This window comes from Eptatretus burgeri, chromosome 6 (genome assembly GCF_056783735.1).
Source record: "Eptatretus burgeri isolate ZD-2024b chromosome 6, Ebu_testis_v1, whole genome shotgun sequence".
Lineage (NCBI taxonomy): Eukaryota > Metazoa > Chordata > Myxini > Myxiniformes > Myxinidae > Eptatretus > Eptatretus burgeri.
In genome coordinates, this window is record NC_140966.1 from 41,975,405 (window position 1) to 41,999,321 (window position 23,917).

Consider the following 23,917-nt stretch of genomic DNA (forward strand, 5'->3'; position numbering starts at 1 on the left):
CTGCGAAGGGAGGGGTGATGCGCCGTCGAGATAAAAGGGCACGCGGAACGAGAGGTCGAGTAAGTGACGAGTGGGTCTGGAGGTCTGGAGGTAGTGGTCGCTCTCTGTCTGGGTCGTCGACGTCGTTTTCTCTCTGGTCCACGAGCTCTCTGTCTGGGTTGTCGACACCTCTCTCTCTCTCTCTCTCTCTCTCTCTCTCTCTCTCTCTCTCTCTCTCTCTCTCTCTCTCTCTCTCTCTCTCTCTCTCTCTCTCTCTCTCTCTCTCTCTCTCTCTCTCTCTCTCTCTCTCTCTCTCTCTCTCTCTCTCTCTCTCTCTCTCTCTCTCTCTCTCTCTCTCTCTCTCTCTCTCTCTCTCTCTCTCTCTCTCTCTCTCTCTCTCTCTCTCTCTCTCTCTCTCTCTCTCTCTCTCTCTCTCTCTCTCTCTCTCTCTCTGGTTCTGAAGCCCCTTCTGCCCTCCAGTCCTTTCTTGCTCTGCTGTGGGTCGCGGAAGCACCAGCAGCAACGCGGAGAGAGCTTGCTGACCACACCAGGGGCCCGAGGACAGGCACAGCTACGCAAGGCCGTGGGGAGTTGACGTCGCGACCTACCCACCGTCGCGCCACGAGGGCGCGGGTAAGACCCTTCGGTCTCGCAGGCCTTTTTGGTCATCCACGACCATAAAGGTTTACGAACCCCGTCTACCCCCTTGCCTATGAGAGGGTTTTTCTTTGCTTTTGTATGACTGCTGTGGCGCCGTGTCCCTATAAGTAGACCTGTGTAAGTGACTGTAAATTGCTCGTATTCGGTTGTAACGCTTTCTATTTGTTTCTTGTACATTGCATGACTGCCTTGCTTTTGAATACGTGTTATATTAAATGTCCTTGTGTGAAATGTATCCCGTTCGTCTTCTTTTTCCCTTTTGAAAGTGCCATCTTGAATCGCGGAATAAATTAGTACTGGGTTTTGAACGCCTGGTAAACAGAATCACATCCGTCGAGGTCGGCGATGACACCGCTCGGTTATCACTGTAGCACGGAACGGACCGCCTCAGCGGTTCATGTCCGAGGCTGACCTGCGGCGAGGTACGATCGCCCGGTCGACGACTCGCGCAGGTACTTGGATAGGTCGAATTTGGCGAGCAACCCTATCCTGCGTGGGTGAGCAATTGGCACGATCGTGGTGAGGTTAAACCCCCACCCGTGACTGGCTCCTGGCGGTCGTTCCAGGAGGGTCGCGACTGAATTGTCCATCCGGTGGGCGACGCGGTTGCGATTGGAGTTACGCAATCGCTCGCACGCCAGGAGGGCCAGAATTCGTAACAATATATAAATATATATATGTTTTTATTTATTTACATATTTTATTTATATATATATATATATATATAGATATATTTTTTATCATTTATATATTTTACTTATGTATATATTTTTTTATTATTATCTGTTTGTATATATATATTCCATATATATATATTTTATATATATATATATATATATATATATATATATATATATATATATATATATATATATATATATATATACACATGTATATATTATATATTTTTAATTTATTTATATACAGCTTCTTCTTTCGGCTCGCTCCCGTTAGGGGTCGCCACAGTGGATCAACAGTCTCCATTTCGCTCTATCCTCCACATCTTCCATTGACACTCCAACCACCCGCATGTCCGCCCTCACCGTATCCATGAACCTCTTCTTTGGCCTTCCTCTTCTCCTCCTGCCTGGCGGCTCCATCTTCAACATCCTTCTCCCGATATACTCCGCTTCCCTCTTGTGCACATGTCCAAACCATCTCAATCTCGCCTCTCTCACTTTGTCTCCAAACCATCCTACCTGCGCTGTCCCTCTAATGTACTCATTCCTTATCCTGTCCATCCTCGTCACTCCCAACGAGAATCGCAGCATCTTTAACTCTGCCACCTCCAGCTCCGCTTCCTGTCTTTTTGTTAGTGCCACCGCCTCCAAACCATACAACATAGCTGGTCTCACTACCGTCTTATATACTTTCCCCTTCACTCTTGCAGCTACCCTTCTGTCACAAATCACTCCTGCTTCTCTTCTCTCCTGCAACTCTTCTCCACCCACTCCATCATACACTCCTGCAACTCTTCTCCACCCACTCCATCCTGCCTGCACTCTCTTTTTCACTTCTCTCCCACACTCTCCGTTACTTTGGACAGTTGATCCCAAGTATTTAAACCCATCCACCTTCCCCACCTCAACTCCTTGCAACCGCACAATACCACCACCCTCCCTCTCATTTACGCACATGTACTCTGTCTTACTCCGACTGACTATCATTCCCCTTCTCTCCAGTGCGTACCTCCACCTCTCGAGGCTCGCCTCAGCCTGCTCCCTACTCTCCCTACAGATCATGATGTCATCCGCGAACATCATAGTCCATGGAGACTCCAGTCTGATCTCGTCTGTCAGCCTGTCTGTCACCATTGCAAACAGGAAAGGGCTCAGAGTCGATCCTTGGTGCAATGCCACTTTTACCTTAAACCGGTCCGTCATTCCTACCGCACACCTCACCGCTGTCACACTGTCCTCATACATATCCGGCACGATCCTCACATAATTCTCCACCACTCCCGACTTCCTCATACAATGCCACAACTCCTCTCTTGGCACCCTATCATAAGCTTTCTCTAAATCCACAAACACACAATGTAACTCCTTCTGGCCTTCCCTATACTTCTCCATCAACATTCTCAAAGCAAACATTGCATCAGTGGTGCTCTTTCCTGGCATAAACCCATATTGCTGCTCACAGATCGTCACCTCTCCTCCCAACCGAGCTTCCACTACTCTTTCCCACACCTTCATGGTGTGGCTTAACAACTTTATCCTTCTGTAATTTCCACAGCTCTGCACATCACCCTTGTTCTTGAAAATCGGAACCAGTACACTTAATCTCCACTCCTCCGGCATCCTCTCACTTTCCAAGACTTTATTAAACAATCTGATTAACAACCCCACTGCAATTTCTCCTAAGCACTTCCATGCCTCCACTGGTATACCATCTGGGCCAACCGCCTTTCCACTTTTCAGCTTCTTCAAAGCAGTCCTCAGTTCATCCTTACTGATCCACCCCACTTCCAGATTCACAATCTCCACCTCTTCCAACCTTCTGTCTCTCTCTCTCAGTTTCTTCATTCATCAGCTCCTCAAAGTACTCCATCCACCTTCTCAACACACTCTCCTCCCTCATCAGCACATTCCCATTTGCGTCCTTTATCACCCGAACCTGCAGCATATCCTTCCCAGCTCGGTCCCTCTGTCTTGCCAAACGGTATAAATCCTTCTCCCCTTCTTTTGTATCCGACTTCTCATACAGCTTGTCATATGCCTTTTCCTTGGCCTTTGCCACCTCTCTTTTTGCCTTTCGCCGCCACTCCTTGTACTCCTGCCTACTTTCTTCATCTCTCTGGCAATCCCACTTCCTTTTCACCAACCCCTTATTCCTTATACTTTCCTGTACTTCCTCGTTCCACCACCAAGTCTGCTTATCTTCCTTCCTCTGCTCAGATGTCACACCAAGTACCTTCCGAGCTATCTCCCTCACCACTTCTGCTGTAGTTGCCCAATCATCCCACCCATCTTTACCACCATCCAACGCCTGTCTCACCTCCTCCTTAAATTTCACGCAACAATCTTCCTCCTTCTGCTTCCACCATCTGGTCCTTGGTTCAGCCCTCACTCTCTTCCTCAACCTCACCTCTAAAGTCATCCGACAGACCACCAATCGATGCTGTCGAGTTACACTCTCCCCTGCCACCACCTTACAGTCACTAATCTCTTTCAGGTTGCATCTCCTGCTTAAGATGTAATCCACCTGTGTGCACTTTCCTCCACTCTTGTATGTCACCCTGTGTTCCTCCTTCTTCTTGAAATACGTATTTACCACTAACATTTCCATTCTTTTTGCAAACTCTACCACCATTTGCCCTTCCACATTTCTCTTGTTGAGACCGTACCGAACCATCACCTCCTCATCCTCTTTATTCCCTTCCCCAACGTGCCCATTGAAATCTGCTCCAAACACCACTCTTTCATCCTTGGATACACTCTCCACCACTTCATCTAACTCACTCCAGAAATCTTCTTTATACTCCATCTCACACCCCATACGTGGGGCATATGCACTGATGACATTCATCATCACCCCTTCAATTTCCAACTTCACACTCATCACTCGGTCAGACACTCTCTTCACCTCCAATACCCTCTTGACATAATCTTCCTTCAGGATTACCCCGACACTATTTCTCCTCCCATCCACACCATGCTAGAACAGTTTGAAACCACCTCCAATGCTCCCAGCCTTACTCCCCATCCACTGGTCTCTTGTACACACAGTATGTCCACCTTTCTTCTCTCCATCATATCAGCCAACTCTCACCCTTTGCCAGTCATCGTCCCAACATTCAGAGTTCCAACTCTCACCTGCACACTTCTACCCTTCCCCCTCTCCCACTGCCTCCAGACTCGCCTTCCCTGTCTCTTTCTCCTCCTTCGCCCAGCAGTAGCACAATTTCCACTGGTACCCTGCTGACCACCGGTACCGGTGGCGGTTGTTGGTCACCCGGGCCTCGACCGATCCGGTATGGAAATTCGTTTTTTTTCCGCATAATGATTTGGCATAGGTTTTTACGCTAGGTGCCCTTCCTGATGCAACCCTGGTCGCCTCTAACGACACACAAGGATATGGTACACCTATTCTAACCGGGGCATACACCGGGCCCAGTACAACTGGTACTCATTTCACCGACCTCAGAAGGATGGCAGGCTGAGTCAACCCCCTGGTGTTTTCGACTTAGTATGTATATATATATATATATATATATATATATATATATATATATATATATATATATATATATATATATATATATATATATATATCTTCTTCTTCTTCTTTCGGCTGCTCCCGTTAAGGGTCACCACAGCGGATCATCCGCATAGTGATTTGGCACATGTTTTACGCCGGATGCCCTTCCTGACGCAACCCTGGTCGCCTCTTACGACAGAGGGATATGGTACACCTATTTTAACCGGGGTATACACCGGCCTAGTACACTGGTACTCACTTCGTCGACCTCGGAAGGATGACAGGCTGAGTCAACCCCCTGGTGTATTAATTCAGTGGCACAACGGGGCTTGAACTCAGGACCTTTTTGATCCCAAGCCACTGCCCTAACCACTGTGCCAACACCAGGCTATATATATATATATATATATATATATATATATATATATATATATATATATATATATATATATATATATATATATATATATATATATATATATATATATATATATATATATATATATATATATATATATATATTCAGTGTTCCAACGGGGCTTGAACTCAGGACCTTTTGGGTCCCAAGCCACTGACCGAACCACTGCGCCAACACCAGGCTTTTTTAAAATTTATATACAGTATATACATATACATTTTTATTTATTCATACATACATATATTTATATATATTTCAGCTCAGCCGTGAGATATGTATATGTGTATATTGTTGCAGGCGGGGGGTTGGTGGCGAGAACGAGCACAAGGTGGGGAAAGACATAACTGACTTTTGGGACATCTGTATGTTAAATTCATATGGTTTCCAGATCCATAACAATATGTATGTATGTGTATGTATGTATGTATATATATATATATATATATATATATATATATATATATATATATATATATATATATATATATATGTATTGTTGCGGCTCGGGGGTTCGGTGAGAAGACCAGTTGCGGGGAAGCTATCTCTGCTCCCACAAGGCTCCCCGGAATTGTAGCCCGTCGCACACTGATAATTCCGTGACGCGGGGGGTCGTGAACCGACCGTGGACACCAATAACTCAACCACGTGACCTCGGGTCCTCGCGTCTATGGGTTAACCGGGTTACCTAATTAATCACGTGATTTAATTACCGGGGAACACGCCCTCGGTACGTCTTATCCAACCCGGATCATTTTACCGGATCGGATGCAGCCAAGCGACACTGCCTTGGACGTACCGGCTAAAAGGAACAGATTGTTGGGAATAAAGTCCAGGCTAAGCTCGGATTCAGACCATGCTGGATCAATGAAAGAAAAGACAAAAAAAAAATTACCCCCGTGCGGGAGTGACTGTCATCTCTGTGAGAAAATATATAGCCTCCTGAAGGTGGGGCAGTTTTGCAAACTTTGAAGTCATGTGACGCGAAAACGAAAGCGAATATTGAAAATCCGGCCCGACCAAATTTAGATATTGTCCCATAGATTCATATGCCACAATCAAATTCAAGATCTCTTGAGAAATGGCGGAGGAGATAGAATTTGAAAATCGTCATTTTCGCAACGGACGGATCGAAGGACATCTACACCCATATTATTTGGTCATGCTCGAAGAGATGACCAAACGAGCTGGGAACATTCCTTATGGTATTTTATTTTACAAGCAGGTGAGGAAGTGTATGTGGTACGATCAATAGATTTATTGGAGTGTGCAAGCAGAGATCGGGAAGAAAGGTGTGGTGTGGAAATAAACAAGCAACTTATGAAACCGGACACAGAGCAGACTTAACCCGAAAATAATAATAATAATAATCTGCAGTCTTACTTATGTGGACAGGCGCCAAGACACACAGACACACAGACACACAGAACCTGATGAAGAGGAATTGAAGTGAGAAAGGAGAACATTTGAGGCTACGGTTTCTCGGTACCTTTGCACGCTTGCCCGAACGTGCCACAAATACATTTGGGGGGATGCGCCGTGTTACGGTGCCCCACTGACATTTGGCGCGTCGTCTCTTGCTTCGTGGCAACTCGTGCAAAGCGTCGTCCAGAGAATGTGGCGTGAAGGAGGGGTTTGAGTTGGGAGGGTGGAGTCAGCGTAGTGTGAGTGGGGAAGAGGAGGCGGAGTCGAGGTGATGACGACAGAAGGAGTCGAAGTCCAGCTTGAGCGGGAGGCGAGGCAGGGCAGAGAGAGATCGAAGGCTCCGCTAGGACCTTTATAGGCCCCGTGGTGCGGGGTGGGAGAGAGAGAGAGAGAAGGAGATGCAGAGGGGTGGGAGAGAGAGAGAGGGAGACGCAGAGGGGTGGGAGAGAGAGGGAGACGCAGAGGGGTGGGAGAGAGAGAGGGGGACGCAGAGAGGTGGGAGAGAGAGAGGGGACACAGAGGGGTGGGAGAGAGAGAGGAGGGGGACGCAGAGGGGTGGGAGAGAGAGAGAGGGGGACGCAGAGGGGTGGGAGAGAGAGAGAGGGGGGACGCAGAGGGGTGGGAGAGAGAGAGGGGGGACGCAGAGGGGTGGGAGAGAGAGGGGGACGCAGAGGGGTGGGAGAGAGAGAGGGGGACGCAGATGGGTGGGAGAGAGAGAGGGGGACGCAGAGGGGTGGGAGAGAGAGAGAGAGGGGGACGCAGAGGGGTGGGAGAGAGAGAGAGAGGGGACGCAGAGGGGTGGGAGAGAGAGAGAGGGGGACGCAGAGGGGTGGGAGAGAGAGAGAGAGAGAGGGGACGCAGAGGGGTGGGAGAGAGAGAGAGAGGGGGACGCAGAGGGGTGGGAGAGAGAGAGAGAGGGGGACGCAGAGGGATGGGAGAGAGAGAGAGAGAGGGGGACGCAGAGGGGTGGGAGAGAGAGAGAGAGAGGGGGACGCAGAGGGGTGGGAGAGAGAGAGAGAGGGGGACGCAGAGGGGTGGGAGAGAGAGAGGGGGGACGCAGAGGGGTGGGAGAGAGAGAGGGGGGACGCAGAGGGGTGGGAGAGAGAGAGGGGACGCAGAGAGGTGGGAGAGAGAGAGGGGACGCAGAGGGGTGGGAGAGAGAGAGAAGGGGACGCAGAGGGGTGGGAGAGAGAGAGAGAGGGGGACGCAGAGGGGTGGGAGAGAGAGAGGGGGGACGCAGAGGGGTGGGAGAGAGAGAGGGGGACGCAGAGGGGTGGGAGAGAGAGAGGGGGACGCAGAGGGGTGGGAGAGAGAGAGGGGGATGCAGAGGGGTGGGAGAGAGAGAGAGAGAGGGGGACGCAGAGGGGTGGGAGAGAGAGAGAGAGAGAGAGAGGGACGCAGAGGGGTGGGAGAGAGAGAGAGAGAGAGAGAGAGAGGGGGACGCAGAGGGGTGTGAGAGAGAGAGAGAGAGAGCGGGACGCAGAGGGGTGGGAGAGAGAGAGAGAGAGGGGACGCAGAGGGGTGGGAGAGAGAGAGAGAGAGGGGGACGCAGAGGGGTGGGAGAGAGAGAGAGAGGGGGACGCAGAGGGGTGGGAGAGAGAGAGAGAGGGGGACGCAGAGGGGTGGGAGAGAGAGAGGGGGACGCAGAGGGGTGGGAGAGAGAGAGAGGGGACGCAGAGGGGTGGGAGAGAGAGAGAGGGGACGCAGAGGGGTGGGAGAGAGAGAGAGGGGGACGCAGAGGGGTGGGAGAGAGAGAGGGGGACGCAGAGGGGTGGGAGAGAGAGAGGGGGACGCAGAGGGGTGGGAGAGAGAGAGAGGGGGACGCAGAGGAGTGGGAGAGAGAGAGGGGGACGCAGAGGGGTGGGAGAGAGAGAGAGGGGACGCAGAGGGGTGGGAGAGAGAGAGGGGTGGGAGAGAGAGAGAGGGGGACGCAGAGGGGTGGGAGAGAGAGAGGGGGACGCAGAGGGGTGGGAGAGAGAGGGGGACGCAGAGGGTGGGAGAGAGAGAGAGAGAGGGGGACGCAGAGGGGTGGGAGAGAGAGAGGGGGACGCAGAGGGGTGGGGGAGAGAGAGAGAGGGGACGCAGAGGCGTGGGAGAGAGAGAGAGAGGGGACGCAGATGGGTGGGAGAGAGAGAGAGAGAGGGGACGCAGATGGGTGGGAGAGAGAGAGAGAGAGAGGGGACGCAGAGGAGTGGGAGAGAGAGAGGGGGACGCAGAGGGGTGGGAGAGAGAGAGAGGGGACGCAGAGGGGTGGGAGAGAGAGAGGGGTGGGAGAGAGAGAGAGAGAGGGACGCAGAGGGGTGGGAGAGAGAGAGGGGGGACGCAGAGGGGTGGGAGAGAGAGAGGGGGACGCAGAGGGGTGGGAGAGAGAGGGGGACGCAGAGGGGTGGGAGAGAGAGGGGGACGCAGAGGGTGGGAGAGAGAGAGAGAGGGGGACGCAGAGGGGTGGGAGAGAGAGAGGGGGACGCAGAGGGGTGGGAGAGAGAGAGAGAGGGGGACGCAGAGGCGTGGGAGAGAGAGAGAGAGGGGGACGCAGATGGGTGGGAGAGAGAGAGAGAGAGAGAGGGGACGCAGATGGGTGGGAGAGAGAGAGAGAGGGGGACGCAGAGGGGTGGGAGAGAGAGAGAGAGAGGAACGCAGAGGGGTGGGAGAGAGAGAGAGGGGGACGCAGAAGGGTGGGAGAGAGAGAGGGGGACGCAGAAGGGTGGGAGAGAGAGAGGGGGACGCGGAGGGGTGGGAGAGAGAGAGGGGGACGCGGAGGGGTGGGAGAGAGAGAGGGGGACGCGGAGGGGTGGGAGAGAGAGAGGGGACGCAGAGGGGTGGGAGAGAGAGAGGGGGGACGCAGAGGGGTTAGAGAGAGGGAGAGCCATCGGGGTGGGAGAGAGTGATGGAGAGGGAGGGAGGGAGAGGCATCAGGGTGAGAGAGAGAGAGAGAGATGCAGAGGGGTTGGGGGGGGGAGAGAGAGATGCAGAGGGGTGAGGGGGGGGAGAGTGAGAGAGAGAGACACAATCACTCCATTTAGAATTTCCTAACATTCTCTCTCCCCATGCCTCTTGTACCAAGCATAGTTCGGGTTTTGCTGTCACCCGTTCAACCATAAAATGTGGAGGCATTTTACTTAAATTAAAATTTGGCCAAAACCAGTTGCTGAAATTTCGTTGGCGGAGGTAATTTCCATTTCCATTGGTAACAATGTGGTCGTCAAGGTTATTATCTTGTTTGTCCCAGTTCTTTTCCTTCGCCCAGGAACCACACCACTCACTTAAATTTAATGGTATTGCCAACAGAGGTATTCCAGTAACTGCTGAATGAGGTATCTTAGTACAAAACCAGCAATCGGTTTTATTAAAAGCCTTCGCGTGTTTACGAGAAAGAGCCAGATAAGTGTTTATTCCATGTGGTGAACCCACTCTGCTCGTTAAGCTTCTTCGGTCTCTGAATGCCATACTTATCGGCTTAACAGACCAAGTACACATTGTACAACTTGCATTTAGTAGTACAAATAATCCTGCAATGGAAAGAATCATTAAAGTTATCAGGAAGCAATGTTCTCCTCGGGTTCTTTTCTGCCATGTGCCAGTTTGCAGTGTGTGGCATGGATCCATGTTGCTCTTCCTTTCCACTTCACAGCTGTATGGGTAGTTAGCAGTATTAGAAACGGCCCACACCAACGTGCTTGAAGAGAGTTCTTCCTTTTGTAAATCTTCACATAAACAAAGTCTCCTGGTTTGAAGTTGTGATGATCAGACGTGGCTGGTTCTGGCAGAGCTTGTTTCACCTGTGCATAAAAAGTTCTTACAGCATGATTCAGAGAGACACAGAACGTAAGCAACGTGTCGTCCATTTGCTGCACGTTCATGTCTTTTATAGTCAAAGGATGTGAGTTCGGTAATCTCATTGGTCTTCCCATCAGAAGTTCATGTGGAGATAAGCCAGTGTTTCGATTTGCGGTAGATCTCCTAGTCATGAGAGCAATTGGCAGAGCATCTGGCCATTTTAATCCAGTTTGTTCACAAATCTTAGCGAGTTTATTTTTTACAAATCCATTCTGCCTCTCTACTGCCCCTGCAGATTGCGGACGGTATGGGCAGTTAAAATATTGCTTGATTTGCAATACCCGACATTTCTTTCACCACTTCGGCTGTGAAATGAGTACCTTGGTCACTGGAGATCCTACAAGGTAATCCAAACCTACAAATGAAATCCTTTATCAACAGTTTAACCACGGTACTGTAATGGCATCTGCTTTCCTACAAGGGTAAGCCTCAACCCACTTGGTGAACAAATCGACGATGATGAAAGCAAATTCAAAGCCACAGCATTTTGGTAACTGAACAAAATCCATCTGGATAGGAACAAAAGGTCCGAATGGCATTTGATGACCCCCTGGAGCCATCTGCACCCCCCTTGCTGGGTTATGTTTTTGGCAAATGTGACAGGTCCTACAATACTGTTCTGCAATTGGACTAAACCCCGGGGCAAACCACTGTTTCCCAATTGAAGCACTCATGCCCCCCTTGATGGTATGCCCGGCCCCATGTGCTAATCGTGCGAGCCAGGGTAACAGAGCTCTTGGTGCCACCACACGACCATCAGATGATCTCCATAATTTGGATTCATTTTCAAATTCACATCCAGCCAATATCCACAAATCTCGTTCTTTAGCACTAACAGCTGTCTGCAAAGTATTTACATCGTCGATGGTCGGTGTCGCCCCTTGTCTCAATACACATTGTGATATCAAGAGAGCTCCGGTGTTGGCAGCAGATTTTGCAGCTATCTCTGCTCTTGCATTTCCCCGTGAGACGTCATCACATCCTCCGGTGTGGGCATCACATTTAACCACTGCAATTTGGTGAGGCAGAAGTATCGCTTCCAGCAGATTTGCAATCCATGCTCCATTCCTCACCCGCGTACCTGATGATGTTATAAAACCCCTTTCGTGCCAGAGGGCTCCGAATTCGTGCACAGCACCAAAGGCATAGCCGGAATCAGTGTAAATTGTCACTATTTGGCCTTTGGCTAAATGGCATGCACGAGTGAGGGCGAACAGTTCTGCTTGCTGCGTGGTGCAGCTCTTAGCCAATCTCCCGCCTTTGATTACTTCGTGATCAGAGCAAACGGCGTAGCCTGTTAATAGATATCCATCAGGTGCACGTGATGACAAACCGTCGACATATAAAATCAATTCAGAATTTTGGATTGGTGTGTCTCTCAAATCAGGACGTGGTAGACACGTGTGTACAATTATCTCCTCACAATTGTGAGGATCAGCATCTTGTTCTGGCAGCAAACTCGCAGGATTCAGCGGTGCGCATCTTCGAATCATAATGTTCGTGTGTGCTGTGAGTGAGAGTTCGTATGTCGTTGCTCTTGAAGCCGACAAATGCTGTGTTTTTGTTTTTAACAGTACAGCTGTGACCGCATGCGGTACCATGAGAATCAAAGTGTTTCCCGCAATTAGTGCTTCTGTCACCTGCACCGCAAGCGAAACGGCTGCTACTGCCTTTAGACAAGATGGGAATCCTTGTGCAACCGGATCCAATTTAGTACTGTAATATGCAACAGGCCATAATTTATTTCCGTGCTTCTATGTCAGCACCGACTGTGCAAACCCCCTACTCTCGCTTGCGTACAAATAAAAAGGTTTTTCATAGTGTGGTATACCTCGAGCAGGAGCAGAAGAAAGAGCTTGCTTTAACGTTACAAAAGCCTTGTTTGCATCTTGTGTCCACGCCAGTGGACTGGGCACATTCGCGAACCAATTTCCAGCAGGGGGTGCACTAAGGCTGCATAATTTGGTATCCACTGCCTGCAATAACCGTCGTTCCAAGGAAAGACCTCATCTGTTTAGCAGTAGTTGGCTTGGGCAGTTTTAATATTGCAGCTATACGTTCAGGGGAGATGCATCTTGTATCTCCCTTCAAAATATGCCCCAAATATTTCACCTCTTCTTGGCAAAACTGCAATTTGGCTCTCGATGCTTTGTGTCCTTTTCTGGCTAAAGCTCCCAACAGTGTCAACGTATCTCGCTCGCATGCGTCTTTCGATGCTGAACAGATCAGCAAGTCGTCAACATATTGAATCAGTGTGGATCCACAGGGAAAAACTACGTCATCCAAGTCGTCTTTCAGAGCTCGAGAGAACAATGTCGGACTTTCACAATACCCTCGAGGGAGGACAGTCCAAGTGTATTGCCTTCCCTTATAGGTGAACGCGAAAATAAATTGTGCTTCTTGGGCTATCGGTATACTAAAAAAAGCTGAACAAAGATCCACGACACTAAAATAGGTTGTAGTACTTGGGATGCTTGTTAGAATGGTAGCTGGATTTGCAATTACAGGATAAGCTGGAATCACGGTGTCATTCACTGCCCTCAAATCTTGTACGAATCTCCACGTCGACTTCCCAGGTTTTCTTACAGGTAAGATCGGTGTATTACATTGACTAACTATGGGAATAATTATCCCTTGCTTCAATAGCGCTTCCACTATGGGTGCAATCCCTACTTATGCTTCTGGGCACAAAGGGTATTGCGGTTTTCGAGGCAGTTTCTTTTCTGGATCTATAGTGATCTTGACTGGGTGCATGCCTCTAATTCGGCCTACATCATTGGAATGTGTTGCCCACAGACAAGTCGGTACTTGTTCGAGTAATTCAGGTAATTTTTCTGACCCATTTATTTCCGACAGATCAACCATCTCGAACACAGCTTTTACCGTTCCTTGACATTCTGACCAACAGTATCCATCTGCTCCAATCTTCCAAAGTCCGTTTACTTGGCTCGACTCCATCAAAGTCGCTTGTGATGCTTGCTTCAAAGAGGTTACCATGTGACCGATGTCCGTTTCTTGGTAACCTTTTGCAATTGCTAAAGTAACATGTGGTGTAACACTAGACAGTTGGTTCCACAATTTTAATTGTTCCTGCATGAGATGCACCTCCAGGCCAATCCCTTGCTTTCCAATCCAAATTGTTCCCAACACTTGGTCAAAGGTCTGGTGTAATTTCGAGAGTGTTTCACTCGCATAGACGTTATCTTTTCCTTTGACGTTGCAATCTGAAATGCAATGTAGTCGAGTCTGTACCCCTGTCTGTCCATGTGATGTTGACTCACCGAGGCATACACCTCGGGTACGATTCTCTCCTAATGTGACGTATTCCTGCAAATATTTAAATGCTTCAAAATGAATCACAGTCCATTGATATACAAGATTTTCCTGCAATAAATTCATCATAGTTATATGCGATTTGTGAGGTATTTATAAATATACTCCCTCAGGGGTACATTTCACTGTACAGTTCAGCTTACATAACAGATCTCTTCCCAACAGATTAATTTGTGTATCAGTTGCCATCAAAAATGCATGGTTTGCAGACAATGGTCCAATTTCCACCCGTAGCTGCTCTGTCAGTGGGATCGTGTGGGCAACTCCTGACATTCCCACTACTTTTACTCGTTCCCGCGATAACGGAGAATCCGGGAAATCGCTCTTTCTGAGCGCAGATTTGGTTTCCCCCGAGTCACGAAGAAAGGAATCTTTCGGCCTTCAATTTTCATAGTCAATTTGGGTTCGTCACATGGTTTCAAAGTCAGGAAGGGTAACTCAGACGAAGTCGCTTCTGTTCTTTGTCATAAAACGAATGGGTTTGGGGTTGAAATGAACCTTAAGATGGAGGAGGTAGAAATGAGGGCGGAGGAGGGAATGAGCGTGGAGGAGAAGGAGGAGGGAATTCAGTGTGAGGTGTAGTGGGTTGAAATGAGCCAGCTTGCTTAAGCTGTGTTCCCCATCTGTCTTGTCTATAATATGGATCTCCATCTCTATATTGAACCGCTCCCCTCTCTTCTACTGGTCCGTACGTACTATAAGTTTGACTGTTCCTGCGGTTCCAGCATTTGTTGGCCCAATGACCTGGTTTCCCACATGTATGACAGACATCTCTGCGCTGGTCTCTGTATTGTGGTCTCTGACGGTTATAGGTTGGCCCTCGGTTTTGTGCATTATATCTCGCATTCCTTCCCCCGGGGCATTCACCTTTACCTTGAACCTGGGATAGCATTAATGTTCATTCATCTGCCTCGTCAGAACGTTGCTTTATTAATGAATTGCAATGCGTTACATACTCTGTTAATTCTTTTACTTCCTTCAATTCCCAGCCGATACATACTCGCTTAATTTCGTTATGCAATTTGGCTGTCAAGCCATTGAGGAATGCATGAGCAAATGGTACACCCTCTTCTTTTAGTCCAGAGTGACATTGATATACACCTCGAATGCGCTCTAAGTACTCTAATGGGTCTTCGGCAGAGCATTGGCTGCACGTCTGTATTTTCGCCCAATCTGTTTTAAGTGGTACTACCTCTGTGACTGATTCAATGAGTGTGTTAATATGTTCTTTGAGCTCATCTCTGCTTCCGGGAGCTTCATCTGGCCATGCTGCTGTCTGTTTCCCTTGTCGGAGTAACCCCTCCGGTACGATCAATTTCAATAAAATCTCAATATCCATATAAGTTGGCTGATGGCATTCCACCACCACACTCAATTCTCTCTGGATTTTTTTTTGGGTTCTCTCGCATCTTCGGCATCTCATTTACGATAGCTCTTAATTCAGAGCCCCAAGGTCGATATATCGCTTGTACATCCCTGATTTGCGACAAAGTGGCCTTGACCTTTGACCTTGACCTTCAAAATTTTATGCGCTGAAAGGGACCTCTATAGGCCTCTGATATGCGAAGGTACAAAAATTTCCAATGATAACTGTGCTCTGCTGAGTGATTTATACGTGATTACAGACAAAAAAAAAACATATGAAGGTCAAGGCCAATCGCCACCAAAAATTAATCAGCTAAGCGCCAGACCATGAACCATATTCCCATGAAGTTTGAAGACTCCGATCAAAATTACTCAAAAAATAAGGGTTTCGTCGACTCCCCTGATTTGCGACGGTGACCTTGACCTTTGACCTTGACCTTCAAAATTTTGTGCGCTGAAAGGGACCTCTATAGGCCTCTGATATGCGAAGTTACAAAAATTTCCAATGATAACTGTGCTCTGCAGAATTTTTTATACATGATTACAGACAAACAAAAAAAACAACATACAAGCTGACTAACATATCTTGCAAAAACTTCGCTTTGGCAAGATAACAAGCACATTTATTTCACAAGACACATATGCAGGCATGCACGTCAATCAATACAGCAATGGCAATCATGCAGTTATGTATGCAATCAAGGAGAGCACGCATGCAATTATGTAACATGTAAGGGACAAACCACGAGCAATGCAAAAGAGCTACTACCGTCTATCTATTATGTACACACTTAACAGTTCTACTTAAAGACATGGCGCCACAACGTTCATGCAAATAAACAAAGGAAAAACCCCATCAAAGACAAAGGGATAGACTGGACCTCTTGGGGTCTTTATGAGCCCGGAGCCAGGTAGACCGCAAAGGCCGAGAGGCCGGGCTGGTTACCTTCACCCTCGTGGTGACTCGCGGGGGGGGGGGGGGGCGGCGGTCCTCGACGTTCCCTCTCCTGCTACCCATGGTTAGGCACGGTACGGCAGGCCGCGCGCCTTGGCTCCGCTGCGCTCCGATCTCTCCCGCTCTTCACTGTCCTGCTGACTCCAGGCGACCCAGTGACCAAAGGCTCCACACAACTGCCCACAACTCTCTTCCCTCTCCTCCACACACAACAACAACAACCCTTCCTTTGCGTTCAGCACGCCCTTTTATCTCGAGCCCCGCCCGCCACGATCTCTCCCGCCCCTTCTTCCAGCACGCGCAGGAAACTTCCAGAAGCAGGGCGTTTTTCTCTTGGATCGGGGCCTTTCTTTCCCTTTTCCATAGCGTCGTTGCTTCAAGTTCCTCTCGCAGGGTTTGTCGTTGGGGGGAGGGGTGAGGCCGTCGTCCGTTCTCCCCCGACGAATGCTAGGCTTCCCGCAACCGTGTGCCGAGGTGGAAACGTGGTGGTTGTCGTAATGGTGGCATGGCTGGCGTTTTGTGGTGGTTGTGAGGGTGGTGTAGTTGGGCGGTTGTGGTTAAGGTAGTTGTTGTTATGGTGGCATGGCTGGCGTTTTGTGGTGGTCATGAGGGTGGTGTGGTTGGGCGGTTGTGGTTAAGGTAGTTGTTGTAATGGTGGCGTGGCTGGCGTTTTGTGGTGGTCGTGAGGGTGGTGTGGTTGGGCAGTTGTGGTTAAGGTGGTTGTTCTGAAGGCGGTTGTTCGTTGTCTGTGGGGATGTTGGTGATTGTGGAGAATGTGGTTGTGGTCGGCGTTGTGGAGAAGGTGGTTGTGGTGGTGGAAATGCGGTTGGTCCAAAATAAAGATAGTAAAAGAAAAACGGCTACCTCAAAGATCACAGCCCTGCACACGAATTATTGCCTGTTAAACATCGGTGGGGAAATCTATCTGAACACAGACTTATCGACATTACTGATCTTAGGACCTATATGGTGCTCTGTGAATTTCCACAACCGTAACAATATTTTCCCGCAAGAAAAGGATTGAGGACATCGTGATGGTAGTTAATGGCACTTCCCTCAAACCATCTTCTGAAGTGTCATTCTGAGGAGTCATCTTTGATAAGGGGACTTCCCTGGACTTCCCATATTAAGAAGCTGACTGGTAAATGTGCTAAAGGCATCAATTTATTACGTTGTCTTTCTGGTACTGAGTGGGAGCACATCGTGATTGTCTTCTCCTGTTATATGAAGATATTGTTGTGACTTCGCGCCCCGCCGGCGTGCGAACGACCGCGTGTAACCAATAGCGGCCGCTTCGCCCACCGAACGTGCAATTCAGTCGTGACCCTCTCGGAACAACGACGGGAGCTAGTCACGGGTGGGGGTTTAACCTCACCACAACTCAGTCCGCATTCTACCCGTGCAAAATAGGGTCCGATCGCCGAATGCTCGATTTACCTAAGTACTCGCGCGGGTAGCGTACCGAGGAGTTGTACCATGCCGCAGGTCGACTCCGGACACGAACCGCTTAAGCAGCTCATTCTGTACTGCAGGGATAACCGAGCGGAGTTATCGTCGACCTCGACGGTTCAGATTATTTATCGGGAACTTACACTCAATATCAATCCCTTACGTAATTCAAGATGGAGATTCAAACAACGGAAAAGACGCAGCGAAACGGGGAACAATTGGACAAGCACATTTATTCACGGAAGCACGGAAGGCACGTATATTACAGTCACAGGGATACAATAAATGCAATGCACGTATTTACAATCACCGTAAAGAAACACAAGCAAAGAACCAACGCAGATCTACAACCGAATAAGGCAATTCACACGGCAACACTTAAAACAGTTCTACTTCTCAAGACTGGCGCAACCCACAGACATTTACACAAAACCCTAAAAGAAAAGGAAGTCGCGACTTCCCTGAGCGCATCGTCCAGCCCTTGGTGACCGCAACTCCGAGTCCCTCCGGCGTGGTCCACTGGGCTCGTGCCTCGCGCCTGCACGTGTCGTCCGCCCGACAGCTCGGACGGGGTTCTGGTGGAATCGGCCGGATTTTCGCCGCTATCTCGGTGCGGACGGTGGGGGGGGGGGGGAATGGCAGGCGCTCCGTCCCACGAGCAGGGTCTCGGGACTGCACCGACTCCAACCGACCCTCCGACCAGGAACAATCACCAGGGACCAGGTTCGACGACCTGCGCCAATTCGACGACCTTCACCTGACCACGACCAGACCTGAACGAACGAACAGAACCTCAACCTCTTCCTCCTCCGAACGAACCATAAGCAGGGACTCTCCAACAACTCTCGACAATTCTCCTTCAGGGACAAGGGAACAGGGACAACCGACCACCGACTCTCCACAACTCTCGACAATTCTCCTTCAGGGACAAGGGAACAGGGACAACCGACCAGCGACTCTCCAACAACTCTCGACAATTCTCCTTCAGGGACAAGGGAACAGGGACAACCGACCACCGACTCTCCACAACTCTCGACAATTCTCCTCCAGGGACAAGGGACAGGGACTCTCTATGCCCACCCTTTTGTCGGGTCGGGCTCCGCCCTTTGCTCCACCCTGCACCCCACCCCGTTCTTGGCTCCTCCTTCCTTCGAGAACCTTCCAGAAAATGCCTCGAAGGGGGGCGTTCCTCTCCCCCGGCCGCGTCACACCACGCATCCGCCAATCGGGAGAGGACACGCCACCCCCTCCCCCTTTCTCACCAAGCACGGGGGAAAATGGCGGGAAAACCACACAGGCGTTGTTGGTTTTCTTCTCCACGCGCCGTACGACAAGGGAAGGGAGATGTTTTGGGCGGGAGATATTTAAGCGGGAGTTTTGGGCAGGAGATGCCCCTTCGCACCCTTGTTGCTGCTGCCACTCTGCTCCTTTCATCCGTCCCGCGGAGATCGTGACCGCACGGTGCTCGTTGAATGGCGAGTGGCGAAGATGGTGGTAGCGTAGTTGTGGAAGGTGGCGTCGTGGTGTGAATGGCGTGATTGTTGGTGTCGTGTAGTGAATGGCGTTATCGTTGGTTGTGGTGATGTTCGTTGTTGTTCTTGCACCAAAATAACGACAGCAAAAGAAAAACGGCTCACTGAAGAATCGCAGCCCGAATGGATCACATATATTCCCTCTATACAACGGGTTTGGGCTAACTACACATGGACTTACCGATATATCTCACCTGAGGACCCTTTATGGTGTAATGCGAAATTCCACAGCCGTAACACTATTATTCGTTCTCATCTGGATTATGGTGGCCTGGTCCTTGGGGATATGTCGATGAGCAATAAAAAAATGGAGATTGTCCAGTCGAAAGCGATCCGTATCCGTTTAGCTGATTTTACCAGCACTCCTGTTTCTGCCCTTCTGGTGGAAGTGGGCGAGATGACCTTGTCTCTCCGCTGGGAATTTTTGAAAATGAAATATTGGGTTAGAGCCACCGCATCTGGGGATAACCATCCTGGTAAAGCCTTATTTGCAAACTTCTAGGAATATTTAAAGGTTGAATGGAACCCCACTTCCCCACCTTTCTGCCTTGCATGTAAAGCAACTGTACAGGCCATCTCTACTCATGGCTCACAGACTTCCTCTCCTGTTGCAGTCAACGTGTGGCCCGAAATGGAGTTCTTTCATCCCCTCTTCCTGTCCAAGCTGGAGTTCCTCACGCAGCGTTCTGGGCCCTGTTCTTTTTCTGGTTTTCATCAATGATCTCTCTGACTCTCTGGGACATCCTCTTTATCTTGTTGCTGATGACTCCACCCTCTGCCGTACAATCTGTCATCCCTCAGACCGGCAAGCAGCAGCTTCTTCGCTCTCTGCAGATCTGGGTAAAACCACAAACTGGTCCAACACATGGAACATGTCTTTCAATCCCGACAAATCCCACACTCCCACTATGTCTCTCCGAAAGGACTGTTTAGAAAAAAAACCACCCCATCTACTTACTCAACAATCCTCTGGATGAAGTCCTTTCATTCAAGCTTCTGGGTCTCACTATCTGCCATGATTTTTATTGGGAAAGCCACATTTCCAAGCTGGCCTCCAAAGCCAGTCGCCGACTGGGAATCATCCATCGTGCAAAGTCCTTCCTCGGCCCACCTGAGCTCCTGGCCACATACAAAGCTTTCGTCTGCAGCTTGATGGAGTACTGCTCGCCCCTCTGGGCTGGTGCTCCTGTCTCTCACCTTTGTCGGCTTCACGCTGTGGAAACCAAGGCATTTCGGATCATTGGGATCTCCCGCGATGAGCCTGAGTCTTTGGCCCTCTCACTCTCTCACCGCAGGCAGGTCGGTGGTCTTTCTGTCTTCTAGCATTTCCTCTCCGGTCTCACCTCACCCCCCCCCCACCTGCTCTATCTGCGATTTGTCCCCACCATGTTTCCGCAGGGCACTCAAGGTCCGCCAACAACCCCCTTCTGGTAAAACTACCAAAATCACGAATCACTGCTCACCTTCACTCTTTCCTTCCTCTTTTTTTTTCCCGCCTTTGGAATAAACTCCCTCATTTTGTTCAATCCCATCCTTCCCTCCAGGCCTTCAAAACAGCTGTTCATCACCACATCTTATCGTCCCCCATCCAATTCCTCGATCTTTTCTACCCCCGTTCATCCACCCTAAATTCCCTGCTTTCCATCCTGAAAGTCCCTGTCGTGTCCATGTCGTTTAGCCCGTGTTCCCCGCCTCATCCCTCTCCCTTCCACAGATCTCCTAACGTCTCTGTTTCCCGCTGTTTTGTCCTTCCCTCTCCCACCCCTCTTGTCTCATGCCCCCCTTGCTGTGTATTGTGTGTTAGCTCTCATACGAGCCTCGACAATGTATACAAAAGAAATAAAAATGGTGTCAAAGTGAGTAGCCATCCACATTGCAGGCTGCAAGGGCCCATTCAGCTGACTTTTCTCATCAACGACTTGGCGATGAAACACTTCGAAGCTGTGATTCACCAGTTCCTGTGAAGAAGACATGATCCACCTCAAAGTCCTCAGACTGTTCATCCCAAAGCTTTCTTTACGGGGTGTTTAATTCTCATGTTCTACCTGGAGATAGGGTTAAAAAGTTATATCAAGCATGAATGCAAATTCTTATTTATTTTGTTTTCTTTGCTTGCTGTTCAACAACGACCATACATATGTTTTCATTTTTATTGAAAACAAGTTTATCCTTTTTTAAAATAACCAATGCTCAGGTTAGGTTTGGTCCAGTTTTAATTCTTGATTTGTTTTTTATCACCTCTGAAACGCTCGAGGCTTTTTATGTTGGGTTTTACTGTCTTCCCAGATTGTTAAAGAATAATTCAATAAACTTCTCCATTTAAAATATTCTCTCTCCTTTACCCTCTCTCCTCTCATTTTGGGTGTGGTGTAATGGCAGCTGCGTGTTTTTGGTGAGTTGTGAGCTGCTCTTCCTTCTCCATTTTTCCATCCCTTTTTTATGCCTCTGCTGACGAAGTCGCCATAGGCATTATGTTTTGAGGTTGTCCATACATTTGTTGTTCGTCTATGCAAAATCTCGTTATAATGACAACTTAGAATGGTTGAAGGGATCTAAGTCAAACTTGGTACAAGTAGTATTATGATATAAGGATGAACTGATTCGATTTTGGGGTCAAAGGTCAGAGGTCATTTTGGGTAAAATTATGTGACCCTGCTTACTTGTGAATCGGTGATGGGATTGTGACCAAACTTGGTATAAGTATGCAGTATGATGCAAAGATGAAATAATTAGATGGCAGCATAAAAAGGTCAAGAGTCCATGCTCTCTTAGTTACTGTGATAACTTAAAAACTGCTGAAGGGATCCAAGTTCAACTTGGTACCAGGATGTATAATGTTGTATACATGAACTTATTTAATTATGGGGTAGCCTGATGTTGGCTTCCTAGTTGGGGTCTTGAGTTCAAGTCCTGGTAGCTACTGAATTAACACCAGGGTTTATTGACTCAGCCTGTCATCCTTCTGAGGTTGGTGAATTGAGTACCAGTGTGCTGATATGGGGGCACAGCATCAGTGGCATAGTCGTGCCCCAACAAAAATGATCGCTACTCGGCAGCATATGCAAGAAGAAGATTATGGAGTCAACAGGTCAAAAGTCATGTCAGGTCAAAATGTGATATTTGAGAACAGCTGATGGATTTCAATCAAACTTGGTACAAGTATGTATAATTATATTATAATGTGGGTGGAGGCATGTCTGTCGAAGTCATGACGTCGAAGAGTGCCGTTGTTGTTTTTTGGTGCACATAGTCGAGGCTCATGGAAGAGCTGGTACATTAAACGGATCAGGATACCAGACAAAAACAGAATACGCATGCGTGGAGAAAGAAACTCCAAGGCAGAAAAACTGGAAAATTATGAGGAAGGATTTGGGTAGGGTTAACCGGCGAAGAAAAAGATCATGGTTTTTGGATTGGGGACGAGCTGTCCCACATTGTCGGTTGTAGTCTAGTTTCATCAAAATTATTTACCTAATTTCTGAGAAGAAAGCAAATACTTCTTGGGGGACAACCCCCTTACACCCCGATCTTTTTAAATTATTTTTATTTAATGGTGTGAGCAAACTTTGGTCCATCAAGGGTGATGAAGGTTGTAGTCAAGTTTCATCTGAATTGTGTGTCGTTTCTGATAAGAAAGCAAAAACCTCTTTGGGGGGACAACCACCCCCCGCCCCCAGAGAACCACCCAGACCCTGTCTTGTTGTTTTTGTTTTTTAATGTCATGCACAAACTTTGATACATCACAGGTGATGAAGGTTGGAGTCAGGTTTCATCAGAATTGTGTGTGTCGTTTCTGAGAAGAAAGCAAATACCTATTTTGGGGGGCAACCCCTGTTAGATCCCTTTCGGGCCTGATATATATATATATATATAATATTGTTGCGGGCCAGGGTCTGGTGGCGAGAACGACCACTAGTTGGGGGAAGTCACGTTGTCTCCCACCAGACTCCCGGAATTCTAGGCCGTCTCTCACGGATAATTCCGTGAAGCGGCAGGTCACTTAACGGACCGTGGACACCAATACCTCAACCGCGTAGCGTAGGCAGTGTGACCACTCCTTGGCTTTTTTCACAAGATCTTGGCTATTCGTTGTTCACCTTGGCGTCTTGGTTTTCTATAGGTTTTCTTGACGTATAGGTTTTCTATTATCATCGCTTTTCCGAAACCTTGAGAATTCTTGGCTTTTTTCATTGGCTCACCTTGGCATTTATGAAAATGAGGAGTGGTCACACTGAGCGTGGGGTCTTCCTGCCAGGTATGATCAGTTTACCTAATTAACCATGCGGTTTTGACTACCGGGGAACCACGCCCTCGGTACGCCTTGCCTGAACCGGGTCACCCTACTAACTACGGTAGAGTACCAACTACCAACTCCAGATCGGATGCAGCCGAGCAGAACTGCCAAGGACGTACCGGCTAGAATGAACAGATTATCAGGGATAACGACCTGGCTAAACTCAGATCCAAACCATGCTGGACCAATGAAGGAAAAGTCAAAAACGAACTGGGAACATTTCTGCAATAATTTATTTACACTAAGCGAGGAAATTCATGTGGTACAGGAACAGGTTTATTGGTGTGTTACGCAGGGGACAGAAGAGAGATGTAGTGCGACAATTTTACAGCAACTTACAAAAAGGACACAGAGCAGACTTGTCGCGAGAATAATACAGGCACGATTTACAATGATCAAATAACTTACACAGTTTTTACTTAATGGACAGGCTCCACACACTCAGACAAAATAAACCCAGTTGAATGGCAAAG